This window comes from Mycteria americana, chromosome 17 (genome assembly GCF_035582795.1).
Source record: "Mycteria americana isolate JAX WOST 10 ecotype Jacksonville Zoo and Gardens chromosome 17, USCA_MyAme_1.0, whole genome shotgun sequence".
In the NCBI taxonomy this organism is placed as follows: domain Eukaryota; kingdom Metazoa; phylum Chordata; class Aves; order Ciconiiformes; family Ciconiidae; genus Mycteria; species Mycteria americana.
In genome coordinates, this window is record NC_134381.1 from 3253097 (window position 1) to 3258768 (window position 5672).

Here is a 5672-nt window from a genome sequence, read left to right on the forward strand (position 1 = left end):
TCACTAGCAATGCCACCAGATCAAACCACTCCGGCTTCTCCAGGCCTCTGGTCCACTCAGTGCGCAGGGAGAGGTACAGGGACTGGAGGAAACCGGGGCGGATCATCCGGAAAGCGTGAAGATGCATCTGCCGGGGAGCGTGGGGAGAGATTACTGAGTCAGAGGCAACCATCCCTCACGAGGTCTGCACTGACTTACCACCTCGCAGCAGCAGCCGGCATGAGAGCATCCTCCAGGTACCGTGATCTGCAACCTGCAGCTTTCTTCTCTTCACTGAGCCTGGCACAACCGAGAAGGAACGAGCCCCTTCCTCCTGGGAACCTGTCTCTGGTGGTGAGGAGCCAGGGTTGGAGACATGTCAGCCAGCAGCGGGATCACCGGAGGGGGGACGAGGCTTTTGGTACCCAACACAGCGAAGTGACTTTTCTTTCTTCTTCCCAAAGGGCTGAGTAGATGGAGAGTAGATTTCTTGGGGGAAGAATGAAATTTGCTCCTGCATGGGCAACCCTGGGAAGCCTCCAAATGGTTTCAGGCTCCTCTCCTCCCACTTGAGGACTGCGTGGCCGGTAAGCAGCATTTCCCAAATTGACTGGAAAACCTTTGGTGTCCAGTTTGTCACCGTTCCCAGGAGAACTTGCCTCCGCTGGGGCACTCAGAAGTCACGACACTTTGGAAATGCTGGCTCCCCGTTAAGTCTCATACACTGGGAGTCTGTAAATGTTTTTCTGCTTTTCTTCACCCTTGTTAAATGAGTTACTCCAGGGTGGAAGGGGGAAAGCACCCTGAACCGGTGACTCAGAGTTATGCCACCGAATGCAGTTTACTGGAATGACCTTGTAATGAGCTTTCTTTGGAGCATTCCCAGCAGTCAAGCCAAATGTAAGAGCGACTTTCTAATGAGCAGATAGATGGGAAAGGAATACAGTATTGCTCTTTTATTAGAGTTGGCGGTTTAGGCATAAAATTAGATTTTAGAGGCAAAAGCCAGTTGTCGCGTCCTGCCACCCCACGTAGCAGCTGTACGCAGGATGGAAATTGCTGAGCGCTGGAGGGATACTGACACTGAGCTCTAACAGCGACTGTCCATGGCAAAACTGCCTGCCTTATTTGCTGAACATAATGTTTGGCTCAAACGCAGCCTGTTTTTCTCGTTGCCAACCATTTATAAACCTGACTCAGGCTCACAGACGCATTATCCAGAAGTAGATAGGGAAGGGAGTCGGAATAGATTATGCATTCATTATCCAGAAGTAGCCACCAGATACATTTGCACATTTGTCTGCTTCTCAGTTGTTTGCAAATTGTTCCTGTCGGTTGACACTGTGTTTGTTCAGTCACCCACGGCAGGAGTCACCTGGCCCAAGGCAGAGCTCTGCACCTGAGCGAGGCATCCAGACCCCTGTGCTGCAACGAGGGGCGCGTGAGGGGCTGTGATTTGCCTCCCCCAAAGTTAAGCGTCAAAGCAAGCTGGCTGAACCGTGCTCTTGAAGTGCCCTATCCTCTATCCCAGGCAGGCTGGAGAAGTAACTCAGATGTAGACCTCTACTGTTAAGGGCGATGAAGTTCATGCCTTGTGATCGGATATTTTTGAAAGAGGAGACAGAAGTACCAATTAACACTTTCTGCACTTTTCAAAGCATAAACTCTCTGCAAAGATGTGCCTCAGCTCTGTGACCCTGTGGCTATTTCCCGAGGTGTCCGCTGCCTATCCCAGTACATGCAGGTACATCCACAAGTAACAGAGCAACAAATGGAGAAGGGGTCAGGAGGAAAATATTCAGAAAGCGTTTCTGAGTGGTGGGGGACTTTGCTTTCCTGGAGTTGAGTCTGCCCTGGTCTTACGGGGGACGTGCAGCTGGATGTTCTCCCTGCTTTTCTGCTAGAGCGTGTGTCAATTTGCTGAGAGCACTTGCTGTGCAAAAAGTGTTTAAATTAATTACTGAAATGGTGCAGGATAGGACTGGCCTCACTGCACAAGCTGGGCTCCCAGCCTCAACGGGACAGATGGACCTGAACTGGGCAGGCAGATGTCCTGACTGCTGCACCCTTAAGGAATGGTGAAGGGACAGGAATGCCTTGCTCTGCTGATCATATGCTGGATTTATCCCTGTAAATATCGTCATGTTTACTTCAAATAAACTCTTTTACATATATGGTGTTTAGATTGTCTCCGTTCTCATTCAGGCCTTGCATTTCTCTCTACTGGTTTTGGCTTTCCCAGCCTGGGAGCCAGCAAAGGCGGTGGCTGGAAGCCACCCCAGAGGGACAGCTGGTGGTGTAAGGGGTGATCCAGAATGGCTAAAAGCATCTTTGATGCTGAATTCATAGCACAAATGTTTGTTCTCTTGTCCTTTATGCAGAGGAACTCGTGTCTGCAAACCAGAGTCTTGTTTTGGATGCTTGTAGGCTTTGCTCTGTCTGCAGGGCAGCGGGAGAGGGAGTAGGTCGGTGAGCCGCTTGCCAACTGCGCTGTAACAAAACCGGCTGAAATAATTGTAGTGTGGGTGATGCTGGGATCTCACTTGTGATTTTAAATGCACAGGCTTTTGGAGCCAAGCAGTACCTGCATCATCTATTTCATCTTCCCCCATCAGCAGTAAGTAGCGGTGAACATTTAAGCTGCTCCTGTGGTTCCTTTGTAGCCCTTTCCCTTTCCTTTGCAGCACAACCAGAGAAAGTCAAGCTGAGCATGGCAGGTTTGAGTCTGATTCCCACGAGGTCGTATATTTGTGTGTGAAAAGCAAGACTTGGCCCCTTGCACCTGCCAGGTCTCCTCCTGTGGAGGCTAGGATAAATAGTGGTCAACTTTTGGCCACAGATCTTCAGGATCAGGGATCATTTGAAAACCTGCCTCTGCTGCTTCAGCCACCTTTGCCTCTGATCCAGCTCAGCCCTAAGACGATGAGCTCGGGTAGTTTCACTGCTTTCTTTTTTCCACCCCACCCCTTGCAGGTCAGCACAGAGGGTTCTCCTAAGTCCTTGGAGCTGCTGGCCTCTCACCTTCATGACCACCAGCATGGACTGCGGGCCCCAGGGGCTGCACCCCGCAGTCCCTGCCCTGGGGACCCTTCTGCTGGGCTGTGTCCTGCTGAACGGCATGAGCTTCTGGGTGTTCTGTTTCCGCATCAAACAGTGGGATTCAGGCGTGATCCTGCAGTTCAGCCTGGTCCTGGGAGGTGTCCTTATCATCCCTGTTGCTCTGCTCAGGACTTCCTACCTCAGCGTCAGCAACCCGTGGCCATTTGGGCAGCTTCTCTGCCAGTTCGAAGTCCCCCTGCACAGTGCTCACGTGTACAGCAGCACCTATCTCCCGATGCTCATCCGCATTCACCGGTACTTTGTCCTTGTACGGTACAGAGCAAGTCCCTCTGGAAGAAGAGGAGCTTCTTGAGAAAGCTGTGCTTGTTCATCCGGTTCATCCTCTTTGTCCAAGAGCTGCCTTTCTTCTTCCTCAAGAATTCAGTTATTGATGGCTCAGCAAAATGCCTAAATATTCATCAGAGTTGCCCTCTGTTTACTTCTTCTACAACATAGTTGTGCTTGTGCTCTCTTTCCTCCTGCCCTTTGCCATTTCCTTGACTTGCAGATCTCTGTTGGGAGCTGCCATTGCTAAAGCAGCAAAGAAAAGCTCCAGAGGCAAGAAGATGAAGAGCAGGTCTCTGCAGATGGTAACAGAGACACGGTGACTTTTGCTGTCTGCTTTGGCCCACTGCAGAATCACCAGAGACATGGTGATTTTTGCTGTCTGCTTCGGCCCACTGCACATCTGCAGGACCATAGGTGTCATTGTGAAGTACTATGGCATGTCTTGCAAGCTCTTGCACCACGCAGAAGTTGCCTACTACGTCAGCTGGGTGTTCACCATGGCAAACACCTGTCTGGATCCTCTGATTTATGTGTTTGCTAATGACAAGTTTAAGAGGAGCTTTGCTGACTCCTTTCAAAAATGCTGGGGCACCAAGTGAGTGTGAAAGGTCCGGGAGCCACCCCAGACCTTCCTGGGGGATCCCTTGGGGCGGCTGCTGACGATCGAGACCCTGAGCTTCCTCATCTTCCTGTTCTGTCCCAAGTCCCCAGAGCTACTGGTAGCAGCGCTGCAGCAGTTTCAGGGTTTCTCTATGTTCCTCCAGTGTTATCGAGGGGTTGTTCCTGCGGGCAGGGACTCCCTGGGCTGTAAGGAAGCTCCGACTAGGTGCCACTCCTGCCAGTACCCCGGGTGGCTGGATCTCCCAAACATGGGCTTCTTTACACTGCTGAAGTGGCCAAACCCCGTTGGGTGCAAGGGGGAGGTAGGGGAAGAATTTACACCTAAAGTAATAAATCATAAGAAAGTCCAGCAAAAACTGCCGTGAATTTCCTGCCCGTGAATATTTTGTGGTTTTTCTTTTCCATCAGGAGCAGGGTCTGTGCGAGTGCTGAGTGGAGGAGCGTGCAGGTCTGAGTCCAGCACCTGGGCACAGGGGAAAAGAACCCATGTCCAGGCACCTCGTTGTCCCTTGGGCACCCAGAAGTCAGCAGCTCCCCAGCCCTGGAGGCAATCCCGACCTGAGTGCCGTTGTGATGGGACCAGACGCACTCTCACCCATCAGTCGGCTCTTTCCAGGTGAAAGTAAAAGGTGGCAAATGTTGAGCCACGGATGAGCAGTACAGCAGGGAGATGCATGGATGGGGAAAGGTGCTTTATCAGCCTGGTAGGAACCCCAAATTTAGTCTGTTGGAAAGTCCTGAGAAACAGGAGTCTAGCCTTATCCCCAGAAACATTGGTTTGAAAGCCTGCAAGGAGCTACCGCCATCCCGCCCTGGGTGGCAGCCAGGGAAGAACACGGCCTCTTACAAGAGTATGGGTGAAGGACACAGAAACCTGGAGACTAAATGTAAAGCCCGTGCCCATTTTGTTTTGGCATGTTGCCTGATTTGCATGAAGCTGAAGGTGAGCAGGGCCAGACCCCTGCCTGCTGCCTGCTCCCATTCAACAGCCCCTTTACCTTGTGGCAGGGAACCAGCCTCGTGGTCTTCTCCTTCCTCCACTGCCCTATGGAGATGGGTGCCTGAGCCCTGGGAGCCCGACAGCCCTGGGACAAGCAGCTTCTCCTTCCAGGTGGTGGAAAGTGGCCACTCTCTGCTGCTCGGGGAGGGAGCCCCGCAGGAGCAGAGGGAGTGGAAGAGACTGAGCTCATGGGAACAAAACTGGGGAGCTGGGAGCTGGCTTGACCAAGACGGAGGAGGAGGAATTGTGGGAGGCAGCATTTCTTGGGCTGGCCAGGGTTTCTACAGATCAGAAATACAGTATAACTTTAAAAAAAAATTATAATTTGGGGGGGGGGGGAAGAGTAACCCTGTGTTTCACGCTGGAGGATGCAAGGGGGCGGTGCTGGGGGCACTGGTTGCATGAGCTTCAAACTGGAGTTCCATCACGGAAAGTGAGGTGCAAAAATGACATTACAGAGCTGTAATGTCATTCCCTTCAGTGCCCTGTGCTCCAACCCTTCCCTGCCTTGATTCATCTCTGTGTAGAAGAGACCCAGACAAGCACAGTTGTGCTGAATAAATGCAGTTGCACCTTTGAGCAAGTTTTCTTGTCGTTATAGGGTTGCAAACTGTGGGAAAGGCGGCAACAGAGCAAGTACTAGAGCCAGGGGCCAGAGAGAGGAGATGCCTTTCTAGTTAAGGCA

General features: G+C 51.8%; 1 pseudogene; it reads left to right on the forward strand.

The window, feature by feature from the left end:
* The first annotated feature begins 3004 nt into the window (after positions 1–3004).
* Positions 3005–4607, forward strand: LOC142418338 (P2Y purinoceptor 4-like; annotated as a pseudogene).
* Positions 4608–5672: the final 1065 nt, after the last annotated feature.